This window comes from Ovis canadensis, chromosome 10 (genome assembly GCF_042477335.2).
Source record: "Ovis canadensis isolate MfBH-ARS-UI-01 breed Bighorn chromosome 10, ARS-UI_OviCan_v2, whole genome shotgun sequence".
Classification (NCBI taxonomy): domain Eukaryota; kingdom Metazoa; phylum Chordata; class Mammalia; order Artiodactyla; family Bovidae; genus Ovis; species Ovis canadensis.
In genome coordinates this window covers 44,879,062-44,899,724 of record NC_091254.1, presented here as the reverse complement: position 1 = coordinate 44,899,724, position 20,663 = coordinate 44,879,062, and the positions used below count along the sequence as shown (strand labels likewise).

Below are 20,663 nucleotides of genomic sequence, written 5' to 3'. Positions count from 1 at the left end.
ATGGTTTTGTCCCGAGGCAGCACATGGTCATCTAGGTTCTCGTTTTGTGAAAACAAAAGGGGCTGCCGTGGTCCAGACCTCAGGTCCTCACACCCCCCGAGCTAGAGATGGAGTACCTGCTCAGTGGCGCTGGTCTAAATGGCCAGGTGTGTGTGTGTGTGTGTGTGTGTGTGTGTGGGGGGTGATGGCATGGACAAAGCCACAGAGGTGAGAACACAGCAATGATGTTCACAGGACAGGGAGCGCAGCTTATTTGGTGAAGCATTCCGTGAGGAAATACAGATGGAAAAGCAAGTGGAGGGTCTCAAATGCCAGGCTGGGCGTCTCAACCTGTCCACAACATGGAGTCACTGATGCCTTAGTTTAGGTGAAGATGTGGCTCGAATCAGTATTTCAGGAAGACCTGCCTGATGGTGCGAGTGGAGCAGACTCCAAGTCAGGAAGAAACTCAGAAACATTCACATTAAGAGGGGCTTAGTGTCTGGGCTATGGTTGGGACTGCGAGGATGAAAAAGAAGGGGTGGATTCGAGAAACTTGGCCAAGGGGGAACTGCAGGGACCCGGTGGCTCATCTGAACTGGAAGGGAGCAAGTGGGGAGAGGGGGTGGGCAGGCTGGAGGACCCGGCTCCCTGCTCCCCCACCGCAGGCGGTCCTCTGTCTCCTCCAGTCCCCGAATCTGTCACAGTTTTTTTCTCAATCCCACTCTAGTCTCGCACTTTGCCTTCTTAGCGCATCTAGAATGTCAAAAGGAAAAGGGTCAGGAACACCCTCCGGGCCTGGGCCTGTGTTTAGGGATCAGGGAGGAAACAGGACTCCCTGGGAAGGAGGCCCCATTCTGGGGGAGCCACGTTTCCACAAGGGGGCCCAGGGAGTGGGGGAGCCCATCAAGAAAGGCCTCAAATACCAGGCTGCACTGGGACCATTTTCTGCAGTAAATTCATTTCAGTCACTCAGTTGTGTCCGACTCTTTGTGACCCCATGGACTACAGCACACCAGGCCTCCCTGTCTATCACCAACTTCCGGAGTTTACTCAAACCCACATCCACTGAGTCAGTGACGCCATTCAACCATCTCATCCTCTGTCATGCCCTTCTCCTCCCACCTTCAATCTTTCCCAGCATCCGGGTCTTTTCCAATGAGTCAGCTCTTCGCATCATGTGGCCAAAGTATTGGTGTTTCAGTTTCAGCATCAGTCCTTCCAATGAACACCCAGGACTGATCTCCTTCAGAATGGACTGGTTGGATCTCCTTGCAGTCCAAGGGACTCTCAAGAGTCTTCTCCAACACCACAGTTCAAAAGCATCAATTCTTCAGTCCTCAGCTTTCTTTAGAGTCCAACTCTCACCACCATACATGACCACTGGAAAAACCATAGCCTTGACTAGACGGACCTTTGTTGGCAAAGTAATGTCTCTGCTTTTTAATCTGCAGTAAATTAGGGGGAGCCTGGACTGTTTCAGGCAGAGGAAGGAAATTGGCCACCAGTGCTGGACATCACGGACCGATGCACAGAAGCCAGAGGCAGAGGCGCTGTTGCACCCCAGGCGGGAACTGATGAGAACTGACGTGAGTGCAGAGGCGGCAGGGAGAGGAGGCCAGTAAGGGAAGGGCGGCCGGGACTAAGGCTGGACCCAAAGAGGACGCTCGGAGCTGGCCGGGAGGCACCAGCGCTCCTCCGTCCGGTCACCGCCCAGTCCTCAGTGACCCCTGAGGGGCAGGGGTCCTCCCAGCCAGGCTCTGAAGGGAGTAGGGTAAACCGTGCTGTTGGCTGGTCCCTCTCCATCCTCTGTCCAATCACAGCTCAGGGGCTGATGCGAGAGCCTGGGGGTCTCTGCCCCAGGAACCTGGTCTCATTAGACGGTGCAAAAGCCAAGTCCCAAGTGTTAGGAAGACCCGAGCAGGAGGCTACCAAGGGCTTGAATCCCAGCGCTTGCTGCCAGGGGAAGACCCTCACAAGGTTGGTGTCGCTTCATGGGCAGTGGGTCCCTGAAGACCAGGAGGACTCTACTGGGCTCCATCTCTTTACTTACACAGTCACCCGAGTCAATGGGTCCTCCAGGAGCCTCATTAAAAATAAAGTCCAAATTCTGACTACAGCTTTTCATACACCTGAATGGTGACTCTTTCGAATTCCATATCCTCAAGAAAATGAGCTCCTTATTACGAAGAAAGATCAACAGCTCTCCCAAGTTTACACTCATGGAGAAGAAAAATGGGTTTCACGGCACCAGCCTGCAACCAGAGTCCCTGCCCCTGGCTAAGATGCCCATCTGCACTCAGGTTGGCTCCAAGCTGAGGATGGCTCAGCCAGGAAAGACTCCTCCTGCAGTGCAGGAGGCCTGGGCTTGATCCCTGGGTTGGGAAGTTCCCCTGGAGAAGGGAAAGGCTACCCACTCCAGTATTCTGGCCTGGAGAGTTCTAAGGACTGTATAGCCCATGGGGTCCCAAAGAATTGGACATGACAGTTGACTCATTGGAAAAGACTCTGATGCTGGGAGGGATTGGGGGCAGGAGAAGGGGACGACAGAGGCTGAGATGGCTGGATGGCATCACTGACTCAAGTGAACTCCTGAAGTTGGTGATGGACAGGGAGGCCTGGCGTGCTGCGATTCGTGGGGTTGCAAAGAGGCGGACACGACTGAGTGACTGAACTGAACTGAGTGCCTTTCTCTTCGCATTCCCTTCTCTGGGCTTCCCAGGGGTGCTAGTAGTAAAGAGTCTGCCTGCCAGTGCAGGAGACAAAAGGGTCGTGGGTTCGATCCCTGGGTCTCGAAGATCCTCTGGGTGAGGGCGTGGCAACCCATCCCAGTATTCTTGCCTGGAGAATCCCATGGGCAGAGGAGCTGGCGGGATACAATCCAGGGATCGTAAAGAGTTGGACACAGCTGAAGTGACTTAGCAGGCATGCATTTCCTTCTTTAATAAAAAATGGAGTAATATTCAGTACCTCTCCCAAAATTAAGATATTAATATACTTATAAACCCCCAAATATCATATGATTATGAAGCCTGTTAACAAAACACACCACTAAGGAAGACTCTAGTCTTCCTGAGCTTGGGAAATGCCTTTAAATTCCACCCACAGCGCCTGACGGCAGTGTTCCCACAGCGGAACTAAGGATGCAGTGAGCACGTAAGAGTGCTGCATACGTGAAACCAGCGGGGAGAATTACCGTACACGGTTTCAATCATGGAGACTCACAGGATGTTGGTGTAGTTTTCTTCACTGCAGATGAAGACGCTTTACCGTCTGAGCCACCAGGGAAGCCCCAGTTTTCTTACTCATATTTTAATGCTGAAACAAATATGCAAACGTATGCTAATGGTATAGCTAAGCAAATTACCCATTGCGTTTGAAGAAGCACTCCAGCAAATGATAGAATGGGATCATCATTCTGACAAAGAGATCCAGAAACAGACTTGGGAACAGCGGGCGACACGCACGGGGAGCTTGGCCCTGGAGACACAGCTCTTTGGGGAGCTTTTGTGAACATGCGTTGAGAGGTTCAGAGAGAAGAGATTTCCTCCATCCCTCAGTTCCTCCTGAGACCTTCTGGATGCAGAGCCTGGATCTGCCCAGGATCCAAGAGGGGCTGCTTAAAGCTTACAGGGGTGTGGGTTTATCACGTGCTTCCTTACACAGTTATTTCCATGATCCCATCGAAGCCATAAGCCACATGGTCAGCTTCAGACCAGCGTTAAAATCAAGAAACACCATCCATGAACCCCAGAGCCACTTCAAAATAGTCCATGTTCTTTCCTGCATTTCCTAAACAGAGTCACAGACAAAAATCTCTCGCTTTTCCATCTGGTTCCCTCACATCTCTTTTCTCAAATCTACCTGAAAAATCCCTCCCCAGCCATCCGCTGAGCAGGCAAAGCTGTCCTCTGACAACAGGAGACCCTTTCCAGCAGACAGGGCAGGGAAGGTGAGGGTCCTCAGATGCAAAGCCCTCCGGATGGGCAAGGAACCTGGGACCCTCATGTCTGACTCATTTCAAGCCACCCTCCCTATTTCCTGTTGAATATGTCAGAGCGCGAGCCTCTGCAGCAGGGGGACCATCGACTGCAGAGGAAAATCCAACCACAGATGAATAGCCTGGAGAGACCTGTGTTTCCTTGGATGCGCCACACAGGATGCTGGTGGGGGTTCCCTGGAAGCAGCTCCATTGAGGAGGCCTTGCTGTCACCAGAGGCATAAAGAATCATCAGATCTAAGTGAACAACAAGGTTGTAAACACGAGCATCGCCAGCAGACAGCGTTCTAACAGATCTGGACTCCCCTCCTCCCCTTGCCTAGCTCAGGGTCCTAACTCAGCTTCCTTTAGCCAGTGGCTCCTTCCACCAGCCACCACCCTTCCGCTGCCATCTCCTATGTGGTGCCTCCCGCCCTCCCCATTGTGCCTGGTGAAAAGGGTTTTCTATTGAGCCACCAAGGGAGAACCAAGATTAACCCTTCAAATCCATCTTTTAAATCCATGGGTTGCTGTAAACCCAGGCCTTGTCTCCTACTATTACTGCATCCCCTCTTCCCCCAACTGAGCAGTTCTTACCCTCCTCCAGTATTTCCTGGGCCCATTTTAAGAGCTGAGTGCCCAGGATGAAAGCTGCAAGGAGGTAGGAAGATAAAAGGGGGCTGTGAAGAGAGCCTCCCTCCTTCACACCAGGGATCTGATCTTCCTGGCTAGTTTCTCCCTCCAAGACAAACTGCTCTGGCCCAGCTTCCCATATTGATCTAATCAAAAGTCCAAACACAATTTTGGGACTGTCAAAACAGGACCCGAAGACCTGACGCCGACAATTAACGTAAGTCAAGGCCACCCACCCGCCCCGTGGTGTCTTGTTGAGATGCCCTGCTCTAGGCGTGCGATCGCCGCCAGCGGGCGGTTGTGCTAGGGAGTCCTGATGTTGGGCTGGAAGCTATAATTACCTGGTGTATAATTTGGCTGCTAAATGGATTGTTTACAAAGGTGCATGTGATGAAGTCACGGGCATGGCAGCGCATAGCAACAAGGCTGGTTGGGAGGGGCCGCTCCACCTGCCGCTGCGGCTGCTGCAGACTCTGACTGCCCGAGTCACCTGGGCCCAGGGCCGCGTGATGTGTGGAAATACCTGGCCTTCCATCCTCAGGTGTCATCAGTAATGAACCCTGGGTGGAAGGAGACTCCCCTTGGCACAGGACAGGAGATGGAGCTCTGCTGAGCCCCAGGCCTCCAGGGTCAGCTTGGAAGGAAAACAGGTCTGGTGGAAGCCCCGATGGAAAGGTCAAGGGCACAGGGTTTTGTTCTGGGCAGGTTCTGGAGTTAGAGACTGTCCCATTAAAGCTGCAGGTGACTGCAGGCATCAACCTCTCAACACCATGGCTGAGATGTCAGAAAGCCTTTCTGAGACCAGAGAAATGACTTGTCAAAAGCAAGATGATATCCCCTTGGGACAAGGACAAAGCCAAGGCCCCATTTGGGAACCTGGAGGAAAAAAAAAAAAAAAGCTAGAGACCCAAAATATGAATAATGGGTTGAACACAAAAGGCCTGTGGTATTGGTCTCATCTCACAGGTCAAACATGCTTTTGTAATGAAATGCTCTTTTAAAACATGAGAAAAGAAATAGACATAGAAAATAAACTTATGGCTACCAAAGGGGAAAGGGGGGGAAGAGATAAATTAGGAGTTTGGGATTAGCAGGTACAAACTACTATATATAAAATACATAAACAACAAGGTCCTTCTGTATGGCACAGGGAACTCTATTTAATATCCTATAATAAACCATAATGGAAAAGAATATGAAAATTTATATATATATATAAATAACTGAATCACTTTGTTGTACACCAGAAACTAAGACAATATTATAAATTAACTATATTCCAATAAAAGTAAATAATAAAGAAAACCCCAACATAAGCAATGGGCATTTACTTCAAAAGAATTTAAGAATTTAAAAGAAATGATCTTTCTAATCTTAAGAACTGAAATTTTGGAAAAGCAAGGGGAAATTAGAGGGGTTTGGTGAAGAGGAAATAAATAACAAGAGGGATGGAAAACTGAACCCAAGAAGAAAGGGTAAAGAATTCAACTGTATTCACTCCACACAGAAGCAAGTAAGTGGGGGCTAGACCCTCACAGCACTCAGTATTCTCAAAATTTCTAGGCACAGTGGTACTGAATTCCACCCAGCATGGGTCTTCCTGGGCCATGTCCCAGAAGCCTGGGTTAATAAGGCAGGCTGTTGCTTCAGTCAGGTCCAACTCTGTGCAACCCCACGCACTGTAGTCCCCTGTCCACGGGATTCTCCAGGCAAGAATACTGGAGTGGGTTGCCATGCCCTCCCCCAGGGGATCTTCCCTGAGTTAATAAGATCCTGAGAAAATACTAACATGAGTTTCATCTGCAAAGTGATCCCAAGCTCCCTGTCAGCTGGAGGCTGGGTAACCAGGAATCAGGTCTTCTCTCTCTGCAGTGGTGACACTTAGGGTGCATCCTCGGTACCCACCAGGCGCCAGGCATGCTGGGAAGCCTGGGCATCCTTGCTCAGCAGCACAACAGACTCCGTCTTCCAGGGAAGGAAGCGCTTCCTAAGAGTGTGGATGATCAAGTGTTAGTCGCTCAGTCATGTTCAATGCTTTGCGACCCCATGGACTATAGCCCACCTGTAGCTCTTCTGTCCATGCCAAGCAAGAATACTGGAGTGGGTAGCTATTCCCTTCTACAGGGGATCTTTCTGATCCAGGGAGCCAACCCCAGTCTCCTGCATTGCAGGCAGATTCTTTACCATTCTAGCCACCAGGGAAGCCCCATGGATGATCAAATCCATGTAAAGTTCCATTCAAAGTTAGCGACCTAAAGAATAAAGAGGACAACTTTATGTCTTGGCGGGGGGACAAAATCTGACCCCAGGACCCGTCCATCTCAAGCAGCCAGTGGAGGGGACTAGGATTGTCCAGCAGCTCTCTCTGCTCAGCCACCTGCCCCTCCTTTTCTCAGGCTGAACAGCAGACAGGAGTGATGGCTGTCTAGTCCTGAGATCTGTCTATCCTGTCTGACTTGGGTCCTGGCTATGAGCCTGAGGTCTAGAACCTTTCACCAGCCTGCTTTCTGATGAGGTGGACAGTTTGGTTCTTGTCTAGCCCCTGACAGGAGCCAGGGTCCCCAAGGGACTCCAGCAGGGAAGGAGCAGAGCAACAGACACGCCCTGACTCATGACTCTTCCTTCCTCCAGTCAACAGCTAAGCCCAGCTGCAAGGGAGAGGGCAGGAGAGCCAGGGGACACAGGCCACCAAGAACAGCCTCTGGGATGCTGAGCAGAGTAGAGATGGGTGGAGAATGAATGAGGACTTGGGGGACAACTGGAGACCAGTGCAGATGGTAAAGCATGGAGCCAGGACTGGGAATGACCACCCAGTGGGGGAGAAGGCAGAGCAACTGATATAGAACATTGAGCCCCAGCAGGACTTTAGCCCCAGCACCCTGTGGGCAGTCCAGGAGAGCACTTTCAACACATAAACCATCTATCGTCCCGTCCTTGCCACTGTCCACCAGGACCCAAGGAGACAGGGCTGCAGTCTTGAGTCCCAGTAGCAGAGGAAGGGCAGTGGGTGAGCATGTGGGGAATCACTTCTGCACAGCACATCCAGCCCGGCAGCACCGGGCCTGGAGGGAGAGGGGGACGTAATCAGAACTCCATGTCACAAACACCTTCTCGTCTTCTCTAAGGATGTTCCCTCTTCTGCAGGTAGTATGCTGTGACACGCAGTGGGTTCAGTCCCCTGCATTCAGGTGAACCAGCATCTTCAACAGACACAAGAGTCGGGGCTCAGCTGCGGGGAGGGAGAGAGGGTGGCCCCGGGGAGGGGTGGAGAGGAGCCACGTGGGAGTGAGGGGAGGAAGGAAAGCTGGGGGATCTTGTAGAATCCCAATCAGAACAGCCTCCGAAGATGCCTGTGTACATGTATGTGTGTTAGTCGCTTAGTCGTATCCGACTCTTTGCGACTCCCTGGACTGTAGCCGACAAGGCTCCTCTGTCTGTAGGGATTCTCCAGGCAAGAATCCCTTCTCCAGGGGATCTTCCTGACCCAAGAATCAAACCCAGCTCTCCCACTTTGCAGGCAGATACTTTATCTGAGCCACCAGGGAAGCCCAAATATGCCTAACATCTTAAAAAAATAAATAAATATCATTATTGGGCCATACAGCATGCGGGATCTTAGTCCCCTGACCAGGGATCGAACTTGCACCCCTTGTATTGGAAGGGTAGAGTCTTAACCACTGGGCCACCAGGGAAGTCTGCCTAAACTTCTGATAGAAATAAAACAGCTGATACTGATAACCATTTCAGTTTTGCTCGACTCTGATCCCTAGATTACAACGTCTCATTACCACTCCCCTCCTCGCCTTAAGGAAAAAATCTGACTTTTCCAACAGAGTCAGGGCTCTCGGTTTCTTTTTGTTTGAAGAAAGTCAACTTCAAGGATGACTGCATTCTCATTCAAAACCAGTCTGAAGTCTGGGCAGGGCCTGCAGACATTTTGTCTCCTCTCTGCCTCTGCCCCGGGCTCCATCTAGCGTCCGCCAGCCAGTACTACACTCTTCATCCCACTTCTTGAAGATGTCTTTTTTTTCCCCCCATAATGAGCTGGTTTCATAGAAAGTCATGAGACTTGATGGGGGGGGAGGGGGGGGCCGGGAATTGGCTTCTGTGACAGGCATTTTTTTTAAAGTAGTTGAGCAATAAAGACTTCCCATTTATTGGATTTCACACATGATTTTGCTTGAGCCAAACCAGAGACTCATGACTCTCAAAAACAATGAATAGGCAGAGTACAGAGGGTTTGGGCAGTTTTCTCAGGACTGTCTTGTTTTTAGGAAAGATGTCTGTGTGGACATAGGAAAAGATGACTGATTCGCACATGGAATATACATGGTTTTCAGGGTCAGGTCTCATACAGCTAAGACTTACTGGAGCCCATGTTTGGCGCTGAACTGTGCCCCCACCTCAAATTCAAATAAATCCTAACCCCAAGTTCCCCGGGACAGAACCGCACTGGAGATGAGGCCGTTAAGTTAAAAGGACAGCTGGCGTCCTTATAAGGAGAGGAAATTTAAACACAGACTGTGTAGACACAGGGGGGAACCAGGTGAGGCCACAGCGAGCAGATGGCCACCCACCAGCCAAGGGGAGAGACCTCAGGAGACCCCAACTCCACTGGCACCTGGATCTCGGACTTCCAGCCTCCGGAGCTATGAGACAATAAATTTTTCTTGTTTAAGCCCTTCAGGCTGCAGGGTTTTATTATGGCGGCCCTAGCAAAACTAATAGAGCCCCTAAACTTTTTTTTTTAATGTTTATTTATATTTATTTGGCTGCACCAGGCCTTAGCTGCAGCACTCAGGGTCTTTAGCTGTGGCATGCGGGATCTAGCGCCCTGACCAGGGATGGAACCCCAGGGCCCCTTCACTGGGAGGGCGGAGCCTTAGCCACTAGACCACCAGGGAAGTCCCTCCCCCTAAACTTTCCCCGCCCCACAAGCTGGGCAAGTGTTGGGACACCAGAGGAAATACTGGTAGCATTAAGTTACGAGTGACCAGCGCAAGTTTTGTGTCCCTACATCTCATACACAATGAGTCCGGAACTCTGCAACGTTGGGCAATAGCTTTGGGAACCGCCTTTGTCCCCTCCCTCCCGTCTGTAATGAGAGTTAAACCTACCTTGGGACTGGGTTCATGGGCGGAGGTTTAGGAGAATCAAGACCCTCCCCCGGGGGACAGTTGGGTGATAGACCTGCCTTGGACCACAACCAGGTGTGTAAGCTTGGGTAAATGCGCCTCTCCCAGCCCTGGTTTTGTCCTCTGTAAAATGAGGGCGGCCGGGTTGCTAGGAAAATTAAAGGTGCTCATTTCACAGGGCCTCTGGCTCCTATCTGCTCAGGACACTTCCACCAGACACACCCACACCAGGTGGGGAGGGGGGTGCGGAACCCGACCGCCCTCCTCTCCAAGAAGAGAGGGAGAAGCTGGTTGTGCGCGTGTAGACCTTTAAACACCCTTGTTCTCCGCCCCTTGCAGTGCCCAGGGGACGCCCGGATAAAAGCCAACTTCGGAAAATTGCTTCCAGTGACCTTGGATTTCATGATCTCGCCAATCAGGATACAGGGGCCTTTGGCGAGAAATTCAGACTTGGATTTTCAAAGCACAGAAGCACCTGCACCAGGAAAGGGCATCCGGCGCGAGGAGCCGGACCCCCGGGGAACCGCAGCGCCGACTCAGCCGTCTCCGAGCGAGATCGATCTCCATCCGGCAGGGCGGTTTCCTTCTCCCGGCCCCGCGGCTCCGGGGCTGTGGCCGCGCGCGGCCCATTAGGGACTCGGGGACCCGACGGCTCAGCGCTCCGCCCGGCGCCGCGCCCTCCCAGCCCGCCCGCTCGCCCGCTCCGCTGGCGGTGAGGACAGCCCCCCGGACCTCCGCAGCCCGCGTCCCCTCGCCACGCGAGCGGTGCGCACGGCGCGTCCCTGCGCGCGCGGCCGCGCCCTGAAGGCGCCGAGGCCCCGCGGCCCCGCGTGGTCCCCGCGATGGGGTGGGGGGCGGCGCCCCCTGGCGGACATCGGCTCCCTCGAGCCGCTTCAGATGTTCAAGTTCGGTCGTCTGGGGGTGGTTTTCCAGCTAAAACATACACACTCACACACACGCAGGCACACACACGCACGCACGCACAAATAAAAGCCAGATGAGAGATTTCAGTTGGGTGCATCCGAGATCTCAGTGGCAAGATTCACACAGGCTGAGCCAAAGAACGGAAAAGCAATAAAAACGAAAAATGGGTTCGGCCAGAAAAGTGCCGAGGAGGCTCTGTAACTGAACGCTATGTACCCAGCAGCCGTAGAACACTCCGTGCTCCATCTGGACTTATCTGCCCCGGGACGTAGAGGCGTGTGGGATTTCTCTCCTGGAACCACTGTGTATTTGGCAAGGAAGGAATGGTTTGCAAATGCCACTTGCTTTTTTGTTTCCCTTTTCTGAATGTATAATACTGACTCATGAAGGCTGCTGTCAGAAAAGGGAATGTCTCCTGTAGACTCAATGAAGAAGAGAGTTAAAGCACCATAAACTTGAGGAGTTTCATTTGTTGGTGTGATGGAAGTAGAAATGATAAGTAAACTGTTCATATGAACATCTGAAAAAGCTTGTAACGCTCAGTGGCAACTCTAATCCAGCCTTGTGTTTTATTTCCTTCATAAAATATTTAAATGCGGAAAATGTCTAGGAGTTTCAGCCATCTGCAGCAGGCAGTCAGCCCCGTGATGGGGGGCCCCCTCTTCTGTCACTCATTCTGTGCATGGATGGCGGTGTGGTCAGTCATGCAATGGGATCTCATATAAACCCCAGCAGAGGTAACAGGCTGACCCTCCTGCACAGAGCTGCAGTCGCTGGAGAGAGAAAAAAGGAGACGAGGCAAAGAGAGACAGAGAGAGGGAGATGCTCTTGTTGACTTTGCGAACTACATTAAAAGACATGTCCTTTTTGGACCAAATCAAAAAGGTGGCACTGTGTCCCTCAGGGCCTGGGGTTCTCAACCCTGGGGAAACCAGAGGGGCAGAGGAGCTAAGAGGGGTGAAGGGTCTCCTGGATGGCCCAAGGCCCAGCCTGACTCAGAGGACATCTTGGCCCATGCTTGATCACGTGGAGGCCATCTTCGGTCATTTTGAGAAAAGCCAAAATGATGGTCCAGGCTTTGTACCCACCACTCAGCCTGTGCAAGTCAGGACTGCACTTCCTGCCTGGAGCAGCAGGAAGAGAAGTTGGTTACTCCGTGCGGATATTTAAACACACCTGTTTGTTGAATTCTGCTCAATGTTATGTGGCAGACTGGATGGGAGGGGAGTTTGGGGGAGAATGCATACACATATATGTACAGCTGAGTCCCTTTGCTATTCACCTGAAACTATCACAACATTGTTAATCCGCTAGACTCCAATATAATATAAAAAGTTAAACAATAAATAAACACCCCTGTTCTCCCCCACTCAGCCCTGCCATTACCATTCAGGAGAAATGGAAGAACCTGGGGCACTGGAGGTTGAAATGGATCTAGGGAGTAAAGACTTTCAGAAGTGGGGGAAGGGAGGGATCTTAAATTTACATAACTTGGAAAAAATGTTATAGGTTCTGCTTTAGCTTTTGTGTTAGGTGATCAACTGAAGTCATCATATGTTTACAAATACTTTTTAATTGCAGAGGACAGGAAAAGTTGGAAAACAAAGCAGTAAGGAATGAAGGCAACTTGATGTCTGTCTATTGGTGAAAGATTAACTTTTCTTATCTAATCAAGACTAGTTAAGACCGAAGAGAGCCAGCTACACTCCATTATTATGGTAGCAAACACGTGACACCTGTTGTGGCCAAACACGCTTGGGATGAAAGTCCTGACATCTTTGCTTATCTGCAGATGTAATGGAACTCGGCATACTTTACATTGTTGATTCTCAGAAAGTGTCACCTTGGAACACATTCGAAATGCAGATTTTCAGGTCTCTTCCTAGACTTCCTGAATAAGAAACTCTGAAGGTAGACTCGGCAGTCTGCTTTAACAAGCCCTCCAGACTGCAACGCAGGGGACCCAGGTTTGATCCCTGGGTAGGGAAGATCTCCTGGAGAAGGGAATGGTTACCCACTCTAGTATTCTTGCCTGGAGAATGCCATGGACAGAGGAGCCTGGCAGGCTACAGTCCTTGGGGCTGCAAAGACTCAGACACAACTAAGCGACTAACACACACCAGGCGATTCTGACACTCTTCAGTTGAAGAACCTCTGCTCTGCATCGCATCTTCCTTGTGGTGTCAAGTATTTAACTTTGATCTGAAAGTAAGAGTAAATCCATGAATGATGGGCTTAACATCAGGTTTGGAATATGGAACATAAAAGGTTGATAAATCATTCGCAACTCCTACTAAGTGTAAGACACTGCATAAATCAGCAGACAGCCTATGAGAAGAGACAGATAAGATGAAAGGGGAGGGGAACAGGCTTTATGGAAGTTGGAGGGAGATATATGGTGAAGAGCCACGGGCACTGCTGCCAGCCAGGCCCATTGAACATCTCCATCACTGATAATAAGCCAGTGCTTACCAACTTTAACGTTTGCAGATCTAACTAAGTTCGTGGAAATTCCAAATTGATAGATCTGAGAAGACAGCAAACAGAACTGGGATGATGGTTTAAAGCTAATAGTTTGTTATTTATTGGGGATAAAGTATTGTAGTCAGGGGGCTTCCCAGGTGGCTTAGCAGTAAAGAATCCACCTGCCAATGCAGGAGACACAGGTTTGATCCCTGGGCCGTAAAGAACCCCTGGAGGAGGGCATGGCACCCCACTCCTGTATTCTCGCCTGCAAAATTCCATGGACAGAGGAGCCTTGTGGGCTACAGTCCATAGAATAGGGTTACAAAGAGTCGTACATGACTGAAGCAACTTAGCCACACACACAGAAAATATACTCAGTGTAAAAGTCAATGGTATGATATGACCACCAGAAGACGCTAATGAGATGTTAGGCTCTCTTAAAGAAAGCCTTGTCTTTTAAGGAGAGTGTGGTAGAGTGGAAAAATTTCCTCCAAAGCTACCCACATCCTTATTTCTGGAGCCTGTGAATGCTACCTTATAAGGGCTTTGCTTTGCAGATGTGGTGAAGTTAGGGGTCTTGAGATGGGGAGATGGTCCAAAATTATCCAGGTGAGCCCTAAGTGCAATCAGATGCATTCCTCTTAAGAGGGAAGCAAAGGGAGATGTTACTAAATACAAGTGCTGTGAAGACAGATGGAGGGACTTGAAAGCGCTGGCCTTGAAAAGTGGAGCAACGCTGCCACAGAACCAAGGAAAGCCGGCTGCCACCAGGAGCCAGAGGGACAACAGAGTCTCAAGGCGGCGCGGTCGGGGGAGACAGTCCAGCCAACACCTTGATTCTGGCCCAGGAACACTGATTTTGGAATTCTGGCATCCAGAAGTGTGAGACAATAAATCCCTGTTGTTTCAAGCCATCATGTTTGTGGTCACCTGTTACAGCGGCCACAGGAAATCAACCCAGGGAGAGAGAAGAGAGCTGCCTTCCATCTTTCCATCTTTCCCCTCGGCAGGACTGTGTCTGGTCTGGGCACCACACTTGGGAGATCCATTTACTGAAAGAGGCTTCAAGAGTTGTTCTGAACTGTCCCAACAGGAAAAATGAAGACCAACAGTTGTAAGCTGCTGCTGCTAAGTCACTTCAGTCGTGTTCGACTCTGTGCGACCCCATAGACGGCAGCCCACTAGGCTCCTCTGTCCCTGGGATTCTCCAGGCAAGAACACTGGAGTGAGTTGCCGTTTCCTTCTCCAATACATGAAAGTAAAAAGTGAAAGTAAAGTCGCTCAGTCGTGTCCGACTCTTAGTGACGCCACGGACTGCAGCCTACCAGGCTCCTCCATCCACGGGATTTTCCAGGCAAGAATATTGGAGTGAGGTGCCATTGCCTTCTCCACAGTTGTAAGCTACCAGGTGCCAAATTTCAGCTTAAAATAAGGAAGCGCCCTCTGGTCAAAGAGGGAATGTGAAAAGTGTTAGTTGCTCAGTCGTGTCTGACTCTTAACTCCATCGACTGTAGCCCTCCAGGTTCCTCTGTCCATGGGATTCTCCAGGCAAGAACACCAGAGTGCATAGCCATTTCCTTCTCCAGGGGATCTTCCTGACCCAGGGATCAAACCCGGGTCTCCTGCATTGCAGACAGATTCTTTACCATCTGAACCACCAGGGAAGCCCAAAGAGGAAGTCAGCAACTTCAAATGGTAGGGATGCCACCGTGACTGCAGGTCTTCAAGCAGAGACTGAGCAGCGTGTGTTAGAAATGTGAATACTGTAAAGGCGGCTCTAGCCCCAGAGGCAGGGTGGGTTGGAGCCTGGATAAAATCCCTTTGAACCCAGGGATTCTAAGCCAGCGTGATTTTTACAGCGCTTCTCTGCTCTCAGTGGAGCCCAGGCAGACAGGAAGAGGGTGCAAACAGTTGTAAAAGTCTGAGCATGTAATGATTAAACCCAGGCACGGATGTGGCTTTGGAGATGGACAGGAAGGAATGCATTTTTAAAAAGGTTTTGGAGGCTTAAGTAATCAGCCTTTGGCAGCAGCTTGAATCTGGAGAGAGGGGAGTATTTATGAGGTGCCTACTAAGAGCATTGACCCGGTAGCCATGGGCAAAATAAATAAAGGGTGGGTGCCTATCTCCGGGAGAGAGGGGAGCCCACAGGAAATAATTGGGGCGCTGGGTGCGGTAATGAAGTCGCCATGATGTGAGTGAGAGTGGAGCACAGCAGGGGACTGAGAAGGCTAGATTCATCGGAGTTTGGGGTTTGTTTTTTGAGGAAGTGGGCATTGAAAGCGGGAAGAGGGGAGTGAGGCTGGGCTTGGAGCTGCAGCACCCGCAATGACAAAGCCTGTAAAGGTGCAAGACACCCGAGACGACGCTCAGTTGTTGTCACGCTCAATTTGAATGTGGTTGCGGCACCTCCAAGGAGAGGATCTTGGTGACCCCAAAGTGGGAAAGCAGTTCTTAAACAAAACCTCAGAAGGGCAGAGCATGCGGCAAGTGCTTAATAGATTTGAATACGTCACAGCAAACGGATCTTAGAGGAAGGACAACGTTATCAGACAGACTGGGAGAAGATACTAGCAATGTCAAAACTGACAAGGGACCGTCAAGATACGCACGAGCTGAGCCCTGCAACTCACCGGTGGGTGTCAAGGTCCCCTCTCTTCAATAAACAAAGGATCAGGAGGAGGCAAATGCACAGAAGAGGCAACTATCTGGATAACAGGCATGCGAAGAGATGCTCAAACTCATTAGTAATTAGAGGCATGCAAATCAAAGTAACAACGGTATACACGTGTTCCCCATCCTGAACCCCCGTCTCCCCTCCCTCCCCGTACCATCCCGCTGGGTCGTCCCAGTGCACCAGCCCCAAGCATCCAGTATCATGCATCGAACCTGGACTGGCAATTCGTTTCACATGAGTGTATACCTGTGGCGGATTCATGTTGATGTATGGCAAAACCAATACAATATTGTAAAGTAATTAACCTCCAATTAAAATAAATAAATTTATATTAAAAAAAAAAGTAACAACGGAGTATCATTTACAGCCATTTGATTGGCCAGAATTGGGAAGCTGGATATTGGCAGGTAGGGGCCCAGGTGTGGGATCACTGGGATTCCTCAGTCCTGTGGGAGGTCTGGAGAACAGTGCAGCGTTTCTAGAGAGCAGCACTGAAGTCAAGGTCAACGTGCGGACCTGTAATCCAACACCACCCACACACAGGCATCCTGGGGAAATCTGCCTCCATGTCCTAAGGGCCAGGGAGATGCTCACTGAAGTTCTGTTTGTGGCCGTGGGAGGTCCATCTATGGGGGGCGAGTGGGAACAGTGGAAGAGGGACTCTCTGAAATACCCTGCTGGAGCCAGAAGGAACGGAGTAAGCGAACAGAGCCTTGTAAACATACTGTGTGTCAGGAAGTGAGAGACCAAACGAGGGCTGCCAGACATCTGTGTGGGCTTCATGGCACGTGCGTGTGAAACAGCACAGGACGGATGCCTAGCTGTTGCCGTTGCTCAGTTACTAAATCCTGTCCAGCTCTTAGTGACCCCGTGGACCATAGCCTGCCAGGCTCCTGAGTCCTCCACTGTTCTCCCAGAGTTTGCTTGAACTCACGTCTATTGAGTTGGTGATGCCATCCAGCCACCGCATTTTCTGCCGCCCCCTTCTCCTCCTGCCCTCAATCTTTCCCAGCATCAGGATCTTTTCCAGTGAGTGGGCTCTTCGCATCAGGTGCCTAGAGGGGAGAGAAAAGGCCCTAGGGAGTGGAAGCCAAAGATGAACACACGCGCACACGCCTGGATACAGCAGGAGGGAGGCGGGGCTGTGCAGCAACCAGGGATAAAGTACCGTATCACCAGAGGACTGTCCTCACCCCGGCCCTCAGCTTCTGAGAGCACAATGATAGACGCTCCGAGGCATTCTACTAATTATTAGTGCAATTCCAGACCTGAAGAGTACACAGATGGCCTCTGAGATTGAGTAAAGAAAGTGGTACCACGAGCGACCCATGATGGGCTATAAAGTTGAAGTCTTGACAAACAAATTTTTCTTTTAATGTGCAGAACTACCATGGCTCAGATGGTAAGGAATCTGCCTGCAGTGTGGGAGACCTGGGTTCAATCTCTGGGTTGGGAAGATCCCCTGGAGGAGGGCATGGCAACACACTCCAGTATTCTTGCCTGGAGAATCCCCGTGGACAGAGGAGCCTGGCAGGGTATAGTCCATGGGATCGCAAAGACTCAGACACAACTGACTGACTAAGCACACCAAACTAGCAGATCCAAGAATGCCATTAGATATGACACTGCATTTTCTGCAAAACGATGGGATGCTCTCTGTCAAAGTAGCAAAGAAAGGTGGCCAGGATGAGAAGTACCAAGTATGTTGTTTGTAGTCAGGCAACTAAATCCTGTCGAGCTTGGTTCAATTTAATTGAACTATCAATTTAATCCCATCTAGAGCTATGATTCTTTAGTTTTCAGGTTTGTACCCTTTGAGACTCTTACAAAGTGTTGGCTCCTCTTCCCAGAAAAATATACACAGGCATGTACAAAAGCGGGCTTCCCAGATGGCGCTCGTGGTAAAGAACTCACCTGCCAATGCAGGAGACGTGAGAGAGCTGGGTTCGATCCCTGGGTCTGGAAGAGCGCCTGGAGGAGGGCAATACAGCCCACTCTAGTGTTCTTGCCTGGAGAATCCCATGGACAGAGGAGCCTGGAGGGCTACAGTCCGTGGGGTCTCAAAGAGTCAGAGATGATTGAGCGACTAAACAGAGATAAGACATTTGTCACTGAAGGAAGCTGCTGGGTGTGATGGGGAGACCACTGGCAGATGCACAGCCTCAGAGCCACAAAGGCTGACCTTGACCTACATCTGCTTCCTGAGCACCGTCACCTCATTTACAAAGACTCCCGCGGACCAGCCTCTGCTCTCAGTTGACACGACTGAAGCGACTTAGCATGCACGCACACAAAAGTCTGTGTTCAATCCTGGGGGCGGGGGCAGCGTGCACCCTTGGAGCCATTTCTCTCAGGATCTTCAGAAGCAGCGGGATGCTCTGCTTTTTCACTGTATCCTATCAGGTGGCACAAAACTGTGATTTGTTCCATTACTGACGATGTTCACTTGGGTCACCCGACTAGGGGAATGCCAGCCAGTCTCCCCCTCTGTAAAAGCACTCATCTCTGCTTTGCTATTAATAACTCTCTTGTGGGGAGGTATGTCTAAACTATTTGAATACCATGTTCCTTATCAATTTAGCCTGTCATTCATGTACATATATTCTTCCATCTATTTTTTTAATTTATTCTTTCATTTATTTATATCTTACATACTTGGGGTCTCCTGTTTTATTCATCAGGTTATCTCTTCCTGTAATTTTATATTTTGATGCTCATATTGTCCCTGGTTTGGCCATTGAAAGCCCCATCAAGATGTTTTCTGTTATTTAGAAACCCAGATCTGGGTGTTTAGTATGCTCGTTGCAATTTGAGTGTCACTGCTCCTGGGGAAGGGATGTAAAATACAAACATAGATGGAGATGGAGATGACAGTACAGCTGGAGACACACACACAGACACAGCTATATTCATCTCTGTATCTTTCTGTTCAAAAAGGAGTTTGAACACCTCCATTTCCAATCTAACTAGGAATTCTCATTTTCTCCCTTTCCATATTTGTACCTTTCTCTGACGGTGATGAACTTGCTCCCTGTCCTCCTTAAGACATTCATTTCTGTAATCAGTCTCCCTGCAAGTGGCCCATCCCTGGTCGCCTCTCCTCCCCTCCCTAGGGCTCTGACCTTCAACTTTGCACTCTGCCCACTACCCCACCCCACCCCACCCCACCCCCGCCAAGGAGTGACCTAATTGTCTGCTCCTAAGCTAACAAACGGAGAGGGCAATGGCACCCCACTCCAGTACTCTTGCCGGGAAAATCCCATGGGCGTAGGAGCCTGGGAGGCTGCAGTCCATGGGGTCGCTAAGAGTCGGACATGACTGAGCGGCTTCACTTTCACTTTTCACTTTTGTGCACTGGAGAAGGAAATGGCAACCCACTCCAGTGTTCTTGCCTGGAGAATCCCAGGGACGGGGGAGCCTGGTGGGCAGCCGTCTATGGGGTCGCACAGAGTCGGACACAACTGAAGCAACTTAGCAGCAGCAGCAGCAGCAAGCTAACAAACGGAGAAGGCAATGGCAACCCACTCCAGTGTTCTTGCCTGGAGAATCCCAGGGCCGGGGGAGCCTGGTGGGCTGCTGTCTATGGGGTCGCACAGAGTTGGACACAACTGAAGCAACTTAGCAGCAGCAGCAAGCTAACAAAGAAACCTTAAAACTATACATAGTACAAAAAATGTTCCATGGATTTTTACTTGACCTCTTAATTTCCTGATTTTAAAACCATCATTCCTTTGATGTCTGCGCATGAGATGTTGAGAAATCCCCCGCCTCTGTTTGCCTGCCTAGATGGGCACAGAACCTACGCCTGGCAGCTAAGTCCGCATCACCAATGCCGACCTGCCTGGAGCCCCAGCCTCAGGTCCTACTGCCTCACGCTCGTGCCTGACTCCCCGACCCTCAGTCCCCGACCTGTCCTTTCACAGCCTCCTCAGCTCGGCACTGGAACCCCCTCCAGAGTTACCCTGGAAACCCAGAAGTAATCCTGGGTTCTCCTCTTTCCTGAACACCACCTCCACACCCAACTGGAGACCATTCTCCCACCCGTGCATAGCCCACCTCCGTTTCTTTCTGCAGCTCCGCAGCCAGCACCCTGGCCGGGGTCACCTCTGTCACCCTTGAACCATCACAGTGAGTACTCACGGGTCTCCTGGCACTGCCTGCTCCCTGGGCGGGTGGTACTGCTATCCCGTCCAGTGCCCATGCCTCCTGCCTCATCGACTTTGGCCTGTGCGCCTGTCCACGTATGGGATGTGGGCAGGGCTGGGCTCCAACTCCAGGCTGCAGGTTTCAGCTGCAGGGGACGGTCCCTTTGTCCCCAGAGGGTCACAGCCTGGCGAGAAGGGGCAGGGACAGTGCCACAGCCTACAGAAACCTGAGCTGGAACGGAATGTCACAGTCGGCATGGGCAATCTGGGGGTCGTAGCTTGTAAAGGCAAAGCTAACAAATAAATCCTATGCAGTCTATTTGTGAGCAGCCACAAGTCATCTTTCAAAAAAAATAAATCAATATGCACGTACCCCAGTGTTCACTGCAGCACTGTTTACAATGGGCAGGACATGGAAGCAGCCTAAGTGTCCGGAGAGGAACGGATAAAGACGTGGTGCATATACACAATGGAGCACTACTCAGCCATAAAAAGGGACAAAAGTGAGCCATTTGCAGAGACACCGATGGACCTAGAGGCTGGCATAGAGAGTGTAAGTCAGATAGAGAAAAACGGATACCATATAATATCACTTACATGTTGAAACGAGAACATTGGTACAGATGAGCCTGCTTACGGAACAGAAACAGAGACACAGAGGAGGAGCACAAAGGTATGGAGGCCAAGAGGGGAAGGGGTGTAAGGGATGAAAGGAGACTAGGGTT

The 20,663-nt window shown here is 50.7% G+C and overlaps 1 long non-coding RNA gene across 1 annotated transcript; it reads right to left on the bottom strand.

Moving 5' to 3' along the window:
* Nucleotides 1-12,205: 12,205 nt before the first annotated feature.
* On the bottom strand, nt 12,206-17,925 carry LOC138446584 (uncharacterized). The gene is made up of 4 exons (XR_011259451.1): nt 17,708-17,925; nt 16,728-16,848; nt 15,750-15,824; nt 12,206-12,852 (listed from the first exon to the last, which is right to left on the bottom strand). It is a non-coding gene; the product is annotated as an uncharacterized lncRNA (long non-coding RNA).
* Between the last annotated feature and the right edge of the window lie 2,738 nt (nt 17,926-20,663).